We start from the raw sequence: 16,501 nt of genomic DNA on the forward strand, positions 1-16,501 counted from the left end.
GCTTCTTTCATTATTAACAAGGCCTCTGCAAAATGAAAGAATCGATCTGATTGGTTGCTATGGGCAACTCAGCAACTTTTCCTCTGCACAGGTTTTGATAAATCTCCTCCATAAGGTTTGTATTCCACATATATGTATAACAGTGGCAACATCTAGAGGCCCATAGTTTGGAGACTACTGGTGTTAAAAATATAGATTAGCATTTCCTGTCCGAACCTACCATAAAGGTAAGTGAAAGCAAGAAGACCCTTAGAAGTAGACATTGCAGAAAACCCAACGGAAGGTGTATTTCAGCAAACACATGGACGTGTTCTATTCAAAATCATACATCCAATTTCCAATCTATGAAATTAAAGGGGTACTCTGGTGGAAAAAAAAAATGTTCAAATCAACTTGTGACATAAAGTTAAAAAGATTTGTAAATTAATTCTATATAAAAATATTAATCCTTCCAGTACTTTTCAGCTGCTGTATGCTTCACAGGAAGTTGTGTAGTTCTTTTCAGTCTGACCACAGTGCTCTCTGCTGACACCTCTGTCCGTGTCAGGATCTGTCCAGAACAGGAGCAAATCCACATAGTGAACCTCTCCTGCTCTGGACAGTTCATGACACAGACCTAGGTGTCAGCAAAGAGCAATGTGGTCAGACTTGACAGACAGAACTACACAACTTCCTGTGGAGCATACAGCAGCAGATTTTTTATAAAGAAGTAATTTACAAATCTGTAGAATTTCTGCCACCATTTGATTTGAATTTTTTTTTCACTGAAGTTCTCCTTTAATCTTAAAGTCCACATGCCAAGATGCCCATTCAACATGCAAAGTGAGGGCCCTATTACAACGCATTGCAAGCAAGTGCCGGTCTCGTAGATCTATTACAACGCAGTGCAAATACCACACAAATGATTGCTTGATCGTTTGTGAAGCCCTATCCGTTGGACGCTCATCCCCTTTTACACAGGGAGACGTACCTCTGATGAGCAATTTTTTTTCCACCTAAAGTACTACAAAGCAAAAGCAAAGTTCCCTCATTAAAACTTAGTAGCAAGAGTACTCAGAAGAACCAGGAATTAAAACAGCACTGGTTAGGATCAAAAAGCTTTCACTGGAGTAGAGTGACATGTACCTTTAGCAACCAACATGCAACGCATTTCGCTGTGCATGCACAGCTTCATCAGGCACCTCATTAAAACTTGATAGCTAAAATTCAAAAATGCCAAGGTAACAAAAAATTTCCAATAACCTGTAGTCCCAATCTCAAAAAAAAGGGAGAAAAGTCTGAAAAAATATTAGAAAAAGAAAAAGTAAATATATGTGACTAAACCCAAGGCAGGGTATGAGGAGGAAATGAAGATAGCCTCCACCAGGGGACTGAACCTGGCACATTTAACTGCTTAACCTAGCCACTTCATCAGTAGGACCTGAGTCTAATATTGTCCTAATCTGTTTTCCTAATGTCAACCATACCCCCACTTCCTGTATTCTGAATATATATTATTTTTATATGTTTTTTTAAACATATAAAAGACTAGTATTGCCCATATTTACATAATACCATGGGTAATATTTATCTAGATGCTACATATACCAAGGTTTTTCGAGCGCAGCAGGCGCCACCGATATGAATTTTAGGCAGACTGCATTGCCATCAATGGGGATGGCGCACGTCTGTGCGGAATTCCACAAAACATGTTCCACTCTTGAATATCCATTGTGTGAACTGTGCAACGGAATTCCATTGACAGTAATGGGAAGGTGCTGCAAGCAGATTCTGTTCCTGGTGTAATTTCTCAGCATGAATTGGCTCTTAGAAACATAATTCAGGCTTAATTTACACCGTCTTCATGGTGTGGTAGCCAAGTACAGGAGTTGCACTCCTGTACCCTTTCTGTCCTGTGTGGCGGGCTCTATTTCAGTGACCCCTGAGTCCACCCTCATTATGTGTATCTTAAATGGTTAATAAGTGCCTTATGTTATGTATGAGATTGTCTTTATAATGTTCATACGCCTTTAAATGTTGTTACCAGGTCATGTAACCAGGGGAGGTGTCAGTGACCAGGTGACTTGTGGGGTGACCTATGGGACCCCTCCAAAAGTCCTCCTATATAAACTAAGGGAGGAGCTAGCCTAGGGAGTTCTGCTCTTGAGTTCTAGTCTAGAGCTTGCTGAGGTTCAGTCAAGACCTGAGAGTGTCTGGTGTCCTGAGGAGACCCAAGGCCTAGTCACGCAGCCATGCTTCCATCACCAAGTGCCCCACTGGTGAACGTCAAAGCCTGGTAAGCTACATAAGGCGTGAAGTCTAGTGAGTCCTAGTCAAGTCAGTCAAATCTGTCTAAATTTAGCGTGGGCCTGCAGTATTCAGTCCAAGTCCACTACATGTCCCAGCGAGCCCTCAAGTCCCTGAAGTCACTGGTCACCTCCTTGGGCCTAACTGAGCTGTAAAGACTATTCTATCTGTCTGCCTCAGTAAAGCTGCCGTTATTCCGTAACTTGGAATCAGAGTCATTATTTGCCCTGCGCCTAGCCCAGGATCCAGCCGCCATACCTCGGGTGGTGCAGAGGTTAACCACGCCCTGGCGTCACGAATACAAGGGGTTAATGCCATCTTCCCCTAGGGTAATAACATCTGCCTCATCACACCCTCACCACAATGGCTTCCGCTTACAATGATAATAACTGTGCTCGGTGAACCCCATTAACTTAAAACGGGCCCATTGGGTCCTGTTGTGGTGTCTGCCGTTTTGATTAGAAGAATAGCGTTGCATGAAGGAGCTCTGAACTGGACCACTGATGGTCATGTGGACCAAGCCCAACATTAAAGGGGTACTCCGCCTCTCGATATCTTATCCCCTATCCAAAGGATAGGGGATATGATATCTGATTGCAGGGGTCCCGCCGCTGGGGACCCCTGCGATCTCCATGCTGCAGCCGGCCTTCATTTAGAGCATCGGGTTCAGCGCCGGAGGCTCGTGACGCCACGCCTCTCATTGCAAGTCTATAGGAGATATATATGCATTGAGGGGGCACGGCCGTGACATCAAGAGTGGGGCGTGAACGTGACGTCACGAAGTTCGCTCCGTGCATCAGATGTCTGGGGTGCTGCAGCCGAGATCCCAGGGGTCCCCAGTGACGGGACCCCCGCAATCAGACATCTTATCCTTTGGATAGGGGATAAGATGTCTAGGGGCAGAGTACCCCTTTAAGGATTATCATTGTAAGAATGCAAGTTTGGAAACTGGTCTTGTTGGGGTTCCAAAGACCTTCTGCCACATAGATGAAGAGAGTGCCATTAAAAATGGTCATAGATTGCTGGTAACAATATTTGCATTTGGCTCAAAAACATCCCGCTTCACCTCTAAGGATATGGGGGGGTTATAGGCAAGTTCTGTCAGCAATGCAGAAGAAGAAACAATCTCCACAACAGAAGCTCCACATTTCCTGCCGCTTTAAATAAATCACAGAGAAATCCATGGCTTTGATCTTAGCATATGAAATATAGGCCGGAGTGGTCTGTCTGTAGCCCTGGTAGGGGATAAACATGTTTATGGACAGCTGTTTGTTGGATAAGTGGAAATTAGCCCTTTCTGCTTCATCATCATCTGCTGACATAAGAAGATTTGGTTAATCACATCTTATTCCGTATACAGCAACTATGAATGGACTCCCAGAATCCCAGACTGAAAAAATATGACTTCAAGATGCGGCGAGCCGGGGTGGGGGATGTGGCTTCAATCTTCTCACATAGGATCCGTCTGTGTAAACTCCTTTTCAGATGGTCCCTGTGGATTTAATCCCCCATAAAAAGCAGCCAGTTACAATGGCAATTAATTACCTAGAAATTGTATTATAGAACATTTAAGGTTCTTTATTAGAACTATACCAGTCACCCGTAGTCATCCTCACACTGTGATAACTGTTCGCTGTTGCTTTTCCAAAATGTTTTGGTGCCGCAGTTCACACTTCCAAATGTTGATACTATCGGATTTCTGGAAGTCTGACAATAGTATCGTTTTTTTTACCGTACTATGCACACTGCGTCTGTTGTTGCGAATTGTAAAGGGATCCATCCACCCTTAATTGTTCACACATAACAGTTATTAATAAATGACACTATAAAAACAATTACAATTTGACTCTTAGGCAGTAACGCAGCTAATCACCACATGCGTTTTTGGCGCACAACGACCACAATCGCTGTAAAAATGGTGCATCTTCACCCCAGTTTGCATATTGACAGTAAAACTTTTTTTTTTTTCTTGGGCTCTGTTCACACGCCACGGCTAATTAGCGCTACCACAGCTAATTACTGAATTTGTTTTTTTTTTTTGCAGAGAGTGACTGCAATCATTGTAATTATGACGCAATTTGCATAATGGCGGTAAAACTCAACATTTTTTACAGCAATTTCGGCATGCGGTAATTAGCCGCAGCACATGAACACAGCCTTCGGCTGTACTGCAGCTTAACACTGTAAACATTTTTGCCGCAAATGACCGAAGTTGCAGTAAAAATGGCGCACTTTACAGAAATTTGCATAATTGCCTTAAAACACAATTTTTATTGTGATTTTGGTCATTTGCAACAAAAAAGGCAAGCAATAATTAGCAGCAGTACTGTTACTTAGCTGCAGCGTGTGAACACAGCATTAGCCTGCTGGGCATGCTAGGAGTTGTAGTTTTGCAACAGCTGGAGGCACACTGGTTGGTAAACACTGCCTTTGGAGGTAGTTGATTTGTTGCCAAACAAAATTTGCATATTAACGAACCTGGACAATAATATTTACTATAATTTGCATATTAACGAACCCGGACAATAACATTTTCTATAATGTTTTTGAAAAAAAAAATATAAAAAATGGTCCACACATTATTTTTCCTATTATTTTGGGTCAATGATCATCCGCCGATGTCTCGCTATTGAACTGCATTGTCTCTGATTTCGGGCCCAGTAGTGTTATAAATGTAAGACTTCCACCTCATGGTGATTTTTCTTCTTCTATAAAGAAAGGGAAGAAACACAATTTTATTTAGTTTCCGTGGACAAGAGGCTATGGTACGTGGGGGCGTGGCTTGGCGCTTGCCAGAGATGGCCGCTTGATCAGAGAGCTCCGTGCACTGCAAGCAACTACAGCGACTTATTGCCAACTATAAGCGGGATTTCTACGCCAAACCCACCTTTTCCATTGCAAGATGTCTTCTAGAACCAGAAGGAGAGGAAAGGCGAACCCCAGACTCCGCAAACTAACGGATTTCTACCTCGCTGCAGACCCGGGAGATTTCCAAGATGGCGTGGGCCCGCGCTCTCCTGCTGGTGTGGAGTCAGCGAGCTCACGGAGACATAAAGAGGCGCAACCCTCCTCTCGAGACGACACCCGGAGGAGCGCGTCTGCACCCCCGAGCCCTATACCGGAAGATCGGGACGGTAGGAGCTCACTTCTAAGCACCGGAGGCCGCGGCCGTGGGCTGAGCGGTGCGGGGCTGCCGGCCTCCGCACCTGCTTCACCGCTCTCGGGTAGCCCTGCCAAGCAGAGACAGCGACTGCATTCAGAGGACGAACAGCACGGGGAGGAGGTGAGTGGCTCTGATGCTATTATTGCTGATTGTTTGGCGAGTCACCCCTCATCTAACGCCCCAGTTACTGAAGTGACTTTAAAGAACATGCTCATGGCTCTCCACCAGTCTATACACGTGGACGTAGCAACCATGCTGTCTACGGTGAAAAGGGATATGATAGAAGTGCAATCTAGGGTTAATCATATTGAGAACAAGATGGGAGAGTTGGTGTCCTCGCATAATGAGCTGCTGGATGCCCACTATGAGGTGGAAGACGAGATACAGCTAATGAGAGCAAAGATGGCGGACCTGGAAGACAGGTCCCGCCAAAATAATATTAAATTTCGTGGTGTACCTGAAAGTATACCACCATCAGCATTGAAGAAGTTCTTGCAGGACTTTATTAAAATGGTCCTTCCACACAGCACTGAGATTGATATGGTGATCGACAGAGCTCATAGGGTCCCAAGACCCAAGCATCTTGCGGATGATGTACCAAGAGGCTATGGTACTTCTTGTCATTGACTCTATTCCGGATTACTTATTCAGAATGGAATTTGCATTTCACCATATATTGAAATAACCAAATGGGGGTTTTCGTTGCAGTAAGTTATGTAATGTCTCTTTAGTGCATCATGACTTATGGATTGGGGTCTTAGTTTGAGGATCCCTTTTTTTTTTATCCTCAAGGTTTGGTGCAGGAAAAGAACCACTGGCTCTCCCGGGTACTGACCGTTATCGGCTCTGCGGGCAGATACCTTGGCTAACGCCAAGGGGGATGCAGGGAGTATTTGTGGTCCCTTAGTAGCTTCGGCGAAAAGGGACATCGAACCTGGAACCTCGCAGGTACCTTTTGGTCCGGAGGCGAAGGGTAAGGTTTGTTGGGGGGCCTCTCTCCTATAGGAGAAGGGCTTGCGATAGACCGCATCCTCTGTGCACGTTTTTTTAGTGTAACACGTTTGCACTTTTTCTTGCACTTTGGGTGATTCGAGAGCACGTTCCTCGGCTCTTAGATAAAAAAAAAAAAAAAAAAAAACACTTGCACTTTGGATGTCTTCTCGTCAGAGTGGCTCTGACTTAGCGCTGTTCAAGAACTACAATTCTGCGTCATTCTATGCAAATGGGCTATGTTGAAGGTCATTGCAAAACATCTGCTCTAGTTTCCTGTTTGGACATCCCTAGTCTGGAATCACGATGAGATATGGTTGGGCATGGAGGTATACAGGTTCTATATGACATCCTGTGGCACTGTGGGGCCTGTAAATTCTGCTCACTCTTAGGTTGCCAATGCTGGCTCACCAAGAATGCTCGATCGGTCATAAATTTGGTGACCAGGCAGGACAAGGAGATGTTGTAATCTGGCTGGGACAGTTGTGGGAAAATCTTACTGTGTATGTGCAAGCATTATCCTGCCAGTTGGAAGCCATGAGAGGTGACACATGTGGCCGCAGGATGTCCTGCACATATCACTGAGCTGTTAGTGTCCCTTATATTACTACAAGGGGTTACCGACTATCATATGTAATGGTTCCCCAGATCCTCACAACAGCATGCTCACCATGAGGCCTCCGTACACAAACCTGATCATTGTTGGATCCTGAACAGAACCTGGATTAGACTCTAAAAAATACAATTCCAGGCTATAGCCTATAGTTTCTTGTTCTCGTAATGAAGAGACGGGTGTGTTATGAAGAGACAGGGGTGTGTTATGCAGAGAAAAGGATGTGTAATGAAGAGACAGGGGTGTGTTATGAAGAGACAGGCGTGAGTAATAAAGAGACAGGGGTGAGTAATGAAGAGACAGGGGAGTGTAATGAAGAGACAAGGGGGGGGTGTAATGAAGAGACAGGGGTATGTTATGAAAAGGAAAGGATGTGTAATGAAGAAACAGGAGTGTGGTGTGTAATGAAGAGATGGGGGAGTGTAATGAAGAGACAGAGGTGTGGTGTGTAATGAAGAGATGGGGGAGTGTAATGAAGAGACAGAGAGTGTTATAAAGACAGGGTTGTGGTGTGTAATGAAGAGACAGGGAGTGTGTAATGAAGAGTCAGGGGGTGTTATGAAGATACAGGGGTGTAAAGAAGAGACTGGGGAGTGTAATGAAGAGACAGAGGTGTGTAATAAAGAGACAGGGATGTGTTATGAAGAGGCAGGGAGTGTAATGAAGAGATAGGGGAGTGTAATGAAGAGACAGGGATGTGTAATAAAGAGACAGAGGAGTGTAATGAAGAGGCGAGGTGTGTAATGAAGAGACAGGGGGTATAATGAAGAGACAGGGGTGTGTAATAAAGAAATAGGAGGTGTAATGAAAAGACAGGGGTGTGTAATGAAGAGACTGGGCCGTTGACACGCAATCCATGCATTTTCTATGCGCTCGCATTTCTCCAGCTCTCCCATAGACAGTGCATGGAGAACGCAGACACACAGCACCATGCACAGGGGAAAATGGGGCCTCGTTCTGGAGATCTGAACACTGGGAGTCCCCATGATCAAATGCTTAGCCCTTATTCTGTATTGGAGTACCACTTAAATAAAGATCTTGCATGGTTTTTGAATCCATTCATTTTGGAATGTGCATTCTTTTTGCAAGAATTCTTTTTTCTTCTGCTACATTTGTTTCATGTGAACTTGCACTCCCTGTTTTTTCCTCCACTATATGGTGACACCGTTGCTTGCTCTGTGCTATAACAGTATCATGATCAGTCATTTCAATTTCCTTATGTGACAAGTCAATGGAACTAGTGCAACTGACTGTATGTACATGACCGGACCGAGGACAGAATCTTCTCTTATCTGAAGATACTGATATAGATCTGTCACTATAATGTGTTTTACTTCGGTAGTAAAAGTATTATATTCATGATTGAAACCCAACATATCTCTTCTTGTTAGATAGTTGCTTGCAACCCATAAGAGATAATCTGTAATGCAATCTGCGGTAATCCCTTATGCTATCCTTGACTATCTAAGTCAGGGTTTCCCAATCAGCTTGACTCCAGCTGTTGCAAAACTACAACACCCAGCATGCCCGGACAGCCGTTGGCTGTCCGGGCATGCTGGGAGTTGTAGTTTTGCAACAGCTGGAGGCACACTGATTGGCTAACACTGCCCTTGAGGTCTCCTCCATGGGAGTTTTCCTCCTCTGTATGCTGGAAAACACTGCCTTTGGCTATCTGGGCATGCTGGGAGTTGTAGTTTTGCAACAGCTGGAGGCACACTGATTGGATAACACTACGCTAGAGGGTTCCTCTTCTGTGTGCTGGAGGATTACTGTTTATGTTGTTACCTGTCCGGGCATGCTGGGAGTTGTAGTTTTGCAACAGCTGGAGGCACACTGGTTGGATAACACTGCCAAGAGGTTTCCTCCACAAGCAGAGGTGTAACTTGCATCTGGGCAAAATCTGCAACAAGGCGCCATGTGCCAATTATAATACCGGTCTCTTATGGGGAAGATGTACTTTGGGGCCCCCATAGACACCAGGGCCCCGGTGCAACTGCTACCTCGGCACCCCCTATAGCTACGCCCCTGTCCACAGGAGGGGGTTTCCCCTTCTTTATGTTGGAAAACATAGCCTTTGGCTATCCGGGCATGCTGTGAGTTGTAGTTTTACAATAGCTGGGGGCACACAGGTTGGATAACAAGCCCTAGAGGTTTCCTCCGCAGTGTTTTTTTTCCTCATTTGTGTGATGGGAAACACCACCTTTGGCTGTCCAGGCATGCTGGGAGTTGTAGTTTTGCAACAGCTGGAGGCACCCTGGTTGGGAAACGCTGCTCTAAGTGGCTCCTGTGCTGGGGATGCTCTTTGGGCACCATGGGATTCTAAGAATCTGAAAGACGAGAAAGCTTGACCATACCAACCGGCACTTACGCAGTTCCTCCAGCAGAGGGGGATGTGCCTGTGCGGATCGCCTCCTTCCCTTATTTTGCTTTATTTATGGCTGTGTCGATAAGAGTCGATAAAACCCTCTAAGTGCGCAGTGAGAGGTAACAGCTTCAGACGAACAGCTACAAATATCCCCTTACAATCTCGTGTGGCAGGTATAGCGGCTCACAGACACCGACTGAAGGGGCCAGCGAGGTTCAGCAATAATACAATGCAACAAAATAAACTATCAATATCAATATCGCCGGATATTTATGTATACTATGGGGAGAGAGAGTGAATGGAAAGTAAAAAAGCAATGGGTAAAAATAAAAAAATATATATATAATAATACAAATAAATAAATAAATAAAAAAAGAACAAAGTAATAGAAGTGTACGATTCCAAAAGCAGAGCCGAGAGGGATAAACAAGAAAATAAAACCCGAGCGAGAGATAGGCGATACAAAGAGGAACGCAACGGAAGATTGCTTTGAACGGTAATAATAGCAAAAGCAATGCTAGATAACTACAGTACATATAGGAGTAATGCACTGGGAGATAGCCATGAATTTTCAAGAAAAAGAGGTACAAAAGGAAAAAGATGGCTATGGATATTATAGAGAGAGAGAGAGAGAGAATCGGGCCACGAGATATGTCTTTATTTGATGGTGGGAAAGCTGAGTGGGAAAACGCGGTATGGACTGCCGAGCAATGATGGCAGGAAATGGGGATAACGTGAAGTTCTTGGTTCTCAATGCAAAATCTATAACAGTGGTCTTTAAACTGTTAGTTGACTATAATTCCTTCTCAAACAAGGTACATTTTTTTTGGTGGCAGCTTTCCATTCAAATAAGTGTATGATAAGAAGTCTTATTTTATGACTGGGGATTGAAGCCAAGCCTTAGTTTATAACTTGGGATTTAAGCCAAGCCTAAATTCATGACTTGGGATTTAAGCCAAGCCTTAGTTCTTGACTTGGGATTTAAGCCAGGCCTTAGTTCATGACTTGGGATTTAAGCCAAGCCAGACACATTTTTAGAAGGAGAGATTATCAATCTGTGAGCAGCTGTTATTACCCCTGACCAGTACAGAGCAGGGTGCTGCCTGGATTCAGAGAGGCCTAACGAGGTGGGACCAAAGAGGTGATATTTCTCCTTAAGGAGCGTGTCATAAAGACGCATTGAGACTTATAGGCCATTTAGGCTCCACTGGGAAATCTGGGAAAAAGGATTTGCAAAGCAGCTCTCTGATGCCACCTTTTGGAGGTTGATTTCCCTTCAAATCAGTTTCTGACTCAAATTAGAAGCCTTAGTTCATGACTTGGGACAACTTTGCTGAAGGAGAGATTACCCATCTGTAAAAAAGCAGTTTCAGTGTAATTACCCCTAACCAGAACAGAGCAGGATGCTGCCTGGCTGTATATAGATCATGCTTTGAGTTTAGTTTTGCAACATCTGGAGGTCTACTTTTTTATTTTAACTGGTGTCCGTCTAAGGGCGAGACGGCAAACCGCAAACCGTGTATGGCGCGGGCTCCAGACTCTAGCCTGTGCCATACATAGTGGCCCTCAGCGGCCGCCATTAATAGCCAAAATAAGGCGATGGTCGCAGGCGGCTATTAACCCTTTAGATTGCCGCTGTCAAAGCTGACAGCGGCATCTAAAGGGACCATTAAACAGTCCCTAGTGGTCCAGTGGGGTGAATTTCCCTCGACACCCCACAGCACGATTGTGGGGAGGGGGGGGGGGGGCAGGGTGATCCACTGTGGAGGTAGCTGGAGGGCTTACCTCTCCTGTAGTCCTGTCCGTGGCTCTGTGATTGATAAAGCCTGGCTGGACCAGGCTTTATCAATCGAGCGCAGAGCACACAGATCAATGTAGTTCTTTGGGACTCCATTGATCTGTATGAGGAATCTAATGATTCTTCCTAAAAGTCTCCTAAGGGACTAATAAAGTGTATAAAAAAAGTTGAATAAAAGTAAAAAAAAAAAAAAACCCATTAACCCCTTCCATATTAAAAGTTAAAATCACCCCCCTTTTCCCAAATTCCATATAAAAAATATGCAAACATAATATAAATAAACATATGTGGTATCGCCGTGTGCGCAAATGTCCAAACTATAAAAATGTAATGTTAATTAAACCGTATGATCAATGGCGTTACATACAAAAAATACCAAAGTCCAAAATTGCGTATTTGGCCAATCTGTGTACCCTATAAATGAGCCCTCACCCAACCCCGTATACGGAAAAGTAAAAAAGTTATAGGGGTCAGAAGAGGACATTTTTAAACATACTAATTTTTGTGCAAAAAGTTATAATTTTTTAACAGAAGTAAAACAAAATCAAACCTATAAAAGTTGGGTATCATTTTAATCGTATGGGCCTACAAAATAAAGAAAAGGTGTAATATTTGCTGAGCACATACCCTGTTTCGCTCAGCTTTTCCTCCAGCCAGGAAGTCCAGGAGATCTTATCACACTGATGACTAGCGTCTACCGTAGATGACATTTCACTCTATCTCCTCCTCTGCTTAGAGAGCTGAGAGCTTCAGTGTGCCCTGTACGAATGTCCCTGATTGGGTGGAGGAAAACATGCCCCCCTCCCCTCTCACTCTCACAGCAGCCCATCCCTACAGCTCACACAGGAAACAAGCCCAGTGGGGAGATTTATTAAAACCTCTGCAGAGAACAAGTTGCTCAGTTGCCCATAGAAACCAGATTTCTTCTTTCATTTAAGAAAAAAAAACTCTGCAAAATGAAAGAAGTGAACTGATTGGCTGCTATTAGCAACTGGGCAACTTGTCCTCTGCACAGGTTTTAAATAAATCTCCCCCAGTGTGTGTATTTTTTTGCTGACTTAGCAGGATTTTCAAAGGCTGTATATGCCGGGCTATAGGGGTCTGATTTTGAAAAAAATCAGCTGGGATGCCTTGTGGAGTCATGGTGAGCTTATATACACTGCTCCAAAAAATAAAGGGAACACTTAAACAACACAATGTAACTCCAAGTCAATCACACTTCTGTGAAATCACACTGTCCACTCAGGAAGCAACACTGATTGACAATCAATTTCACATGCTGTTGTGCAAATGGAACAGATAACAGGTGGAAATTATAGGCAATTAGCAAGACACCCACAATAAAGGAGTGGTTCTGCAGGTGGTGACCACAGACCACTTCTCAGTTCCTATGATTCCTGGCTGATGTTTTGGCCACTTTTGAATGCAGACGGTGCTTTCACTCTAGTGGTAGCATGAAACAGAGTCTACAACCCACACAAGTGGCTCAGGTAGTGCAGCTCATCCAGGATGGCACATCAATGCTGTGTCTGTCAGCGTAGTGTCCAGATCATGGAGGCGCTACCAGGAGACAGGCCAGTACATCAGGAGACGTGGAAGAGGCCGTAGGAGGGCAACAACCCAACAGCAGGACCGCTACCTCTGCCTTTGTGCAAGAAGGAGCACTTCCAGAACCCTGCAAAATTACCTCCAGCAGGCCAAAAATGTGCATGTGTCCAATCAAACGGTCAGAAACAGACTCCATGAGGGTGGTATGAGGGACCTACGTCCACAGGTGGGGGTTGTGCTTACAGCCCAACACCGTGCATGATGTTTGGCATTAGCCAGAGAACACAAAGATTGGCAAATTCGCCACTGGCACCCTGTGCTCTTCACAGATGAAAGCAGGTTCACACTGAGCACATGTAACAGACGTGACAGAGTCTGGAGACGCCGTGGAGAACGTTCTGCTGCCTGCAACATCTTCCAGCATGACCGGTTTGGCGCAGGGTCAGTAATGGTGTTGGGTGGCATTTCTTTGGGGGCCGCACAGTCCTCCAAGTGCTTGCCAGAGGTAGCCTGACTGCCATTAGGTACTGAGATGAGATCCTCAGACCACGTGTGAGACCATATGCTGGTGCAGTTGGCTCTGGGTTCCTCCTAATGCAAGACAATGCTAGACCCTCATGTAGCTGGAGTGTGTCAGCAGTTCCTGCAAGAGGAAGGCATTGATGCTATGGACTGGCCTGTCCATTCCCCAGACCCAAATCCGATTGAGCACATCTGGGACATCATGTCTCGCTCCATCCACCAATGCCAGGTTGCACCACAGACTGTCCAGGAGTTGGCAGATGCTTTAGTCCAGATCTGGGAGGACATCCCTCAGGAAACCATCCGCCACCTCATCAGGAGCATGCCCAGGCATTGTAGGGAGGTCATACGGGCACGTGGAGGCCACACACACGTCTGAGCTTGTTTTAAGGACATTACATAAAGTTGGATCAGCCTGTAGTGTGGTTTTCCATTTTGATTTTGAGTGTGACTCCATATCCAGACCTCCCTGGGTTGATAAATTAGATTTCCATTAATAATTTTTGTGTGATTTTGTTGTCAGCACATTCAACTATATAAAAACTAAAGTATTTCATGCGATTAGTTCAGTCATTCAGATCTAGGATGTGTTATCTTAGTGTTCCCATTATTTTTTTGAGCAGTGTGTGTATATTTATTAAAATTTAGTTCTCTAAAACCTAAGCATGAATTGGAATATATAGTAACAAAAAAGTAAGCAAACAAAAGAATTTATCAGCAAAATAATAGCACGTACCCTGTTCTTTTCTGTAACATGTAACGCTCTTTCACCTCTACCTAGTACAGCACACATGCCTATGGCATGCTTTGTATGTCATGTTGGCTCTGCAGAGCTGCCTGCACCCCAAAGCTCTGCGTAACCTTTCTTGCAGCACCATCAAATGTGTAGAGCAGATAACCAAGACAGGGAAACAGCCCAGAGGGGGCCAAAGGGACTACTGCTCTATTTCTATTACGTTTACTAAGAGCGCCACTCGTTCGTGGCCATATAAGTGTCTGCAAGCAGTCACTAGCAGGGCTAAATGCAAGTCTGCAAGGTGACGGAGTGACAGGGATTGAAATGAGGCATGAATAAGGCCCCTTTTCTACAACTTCTCTGCCTCTTTACTCATGGAGGGCTACATGAGACAACTTGACATAGAGTGTAAAGCTTTAACCCAAATGATGCCAACAGGAGCTGTAGGATAACACGTACATTACATTTGGCCATCCAGAACACGTCGTGTTCAAGTTGCAATGAATGAATGCTGTGCAGCATTGAAATGGTCACTGTTATTATAAGCAACTTTCCTCCATTTGATAGGCTATGAGATTCCTAACATATCTGAATATAACTTAATTTACCAAAAATGACTCCTTATTTCAGAAAAATGCTATAAAGTCTTGGCCATTAGGTGTCTCACTGCTTCCCACTGCCTGTTGTTGGGGAAATTCCATCTCTAGCAGCAGAGAGGCCAAGATGAAATACAGGAAGTGGAGGCATGGCTTAGATAGTGTTATGCTGGGGAGAACTTTGACTGTGTGAATGCATCCTGAGCCTATCTGTCTGCTCCAGAGGATTCTGTGCTCTGCTCCAAAAGGTTTATTGCTGTGTCTGAAAATTTCAGGCAAAAGTTCCTTGTTTAAATGCTTGTACACAGTATTGCTGTTACGCCGAGCGCTCCGGGTCCCCGCTCCTCCCCGGAGCGCTCGCTTCACTCTCCCCGCGGCAGCGCTCCGGTCACGTCCTCTGACCCGGGGCGCTGCGATTCCGCTGCCAGCCGGGATGCGATTCGCGATGCGGGTTGCGCCCGCTCGCGATGCGCACCCCGGCTCCCCTACCTGACTCGCTCTCCGTCTGTTCTGTCCCGGCGCGCGCGGCCCCGCTCCCTAGGGCGCGCGCGCGCCGGGTCTCTGCGTTTTAAAGGGCCACTGCGCCGCTGATTGGCGCAGTGGTTCCAATCAGTGTGTTCACCTGTGCACTTCCCTATATCACCTCACTTCCCCTGCACTCCCTTGCCGGATCTTGTTGCCTTAGTGCCAGTGAAAGCGTTCCTTGTGTGTTCCTTGCCTGTGTTTCCAGACCTTCTGCCGTTGCCCCTGACTACGATCCTTGCTGCCTGCCCCGACCTTCTGCTACGTCCGACCTTGCTTTTGCCTACTCCCTTGTACCGCGCCTATCTTCAGCAGCCAGAGAGGTGAGCCGTTGCTAGTGGATACGACCTGGTCACTACCGCCGCAGCAAGACCATCCCGCTTTGCGGCGGGCTCTGGTGAAAACCAGTAGTGGCTTAGAACCGGTCCACTAGCACGGTCCACGCCAATCCCTCTCTGGCACAGAGGATCCACTACCTGCCAGCCGGCATCGTGACAGTAGATCCGGCCATGGATCCCGCTGAAGTTCCTCTGCCAGTTGTCGCTGACCTCACCACGGTGGTCGCCCAGCAGTCACAACAGATAGCGCAACAAGGCCAACAGCTGTCTCAACTGACCGTTATGCTACAACAGTTACTACCACAGCTTCAGCAGTCATCTCCTCCGCCAGCTCCTGCACCTCCTCCGCAGCGAGTGGCCGCTCCTGGGATACGCTTATCCTTGCCGGATAAATTTGATGGGGACTCTAAGTTTTGCCGTGGCTTTCTTTCCCAATGTTCCCTGCATCTGGAGATGATGTCGGACCTGTTTCCCACTGAAAGGTCTAAGGTGGCTTTCGTAGTCAGCCTTCTGTCCGGAAAAGCCCTGTCATGGGCCACACCGCTCTGGGACCGCAATGACCCCGTCACTGCCTCTGTACACTCCTTCTTCTCGGAAATCCGAAGTGTCTTTGAGGAACCTGCCCGAGCCTCTTCTGCTGAGACTGCCCTGTTGAACCTGGTCCAGGGTAATTCTTCCGTTGGCGAGTATGCCGTACAATTCCGTACTCTTGCTTCAGAATTGTCCTGGAATAATGAGGCCCTCTGCGCGACCTTCAAAAAAGGCCTATCCAGCAACATTAAAGATGTTCTGGCCGCACGAGAAATTCCTGCTAATCTACATGAACTTATTCACCTAGCCACTCGCATTGACATGCGTTTTTCCGAAAGGCGTCAGGAACTCCGCCAAGATATGGACTCTGTTCGCACGAGGCGTTTCTTCTCCTCGGCTCCTCTCTCCTCTGGTCCCCTGCAATCTGTTCCTGTGCCTCCCGCCGTGGAGGCTATGCAGGTCGACCGGTCTCGCCTGACACCTCAAGAGAGGA

At 45.8% G+C, this 16,501-nt stretch overlaps 1 protein-coding gene across 10 annotated transcripts in view; it reads right to left on the reverse strand.

The window, feature by feature from the left end:
- Positions 1 to 16,501, reverse strand: part of LOC130297468 (uncharacterized) — a 308,752-nt gene that overhangs the window by 282,679 nt on the left and 9,572 nt on the right. The window lies entirely within an intron of this gene.

Source organism: Hyla sarda, chromosome 13 (genome assembly GCF_029499605.1).
Source record: "Hyla sarda isolate aHylSar1 chromosome 13, aHylSar1.hap1, whole genome shotgun sequence".
Classification (NCBI taxonomy): domain Eukaryota; kingdom Metazoa; phylum Chordata; class Amphibia; order Anura; family Hylidae; genus Hyla; species Hyla sarda.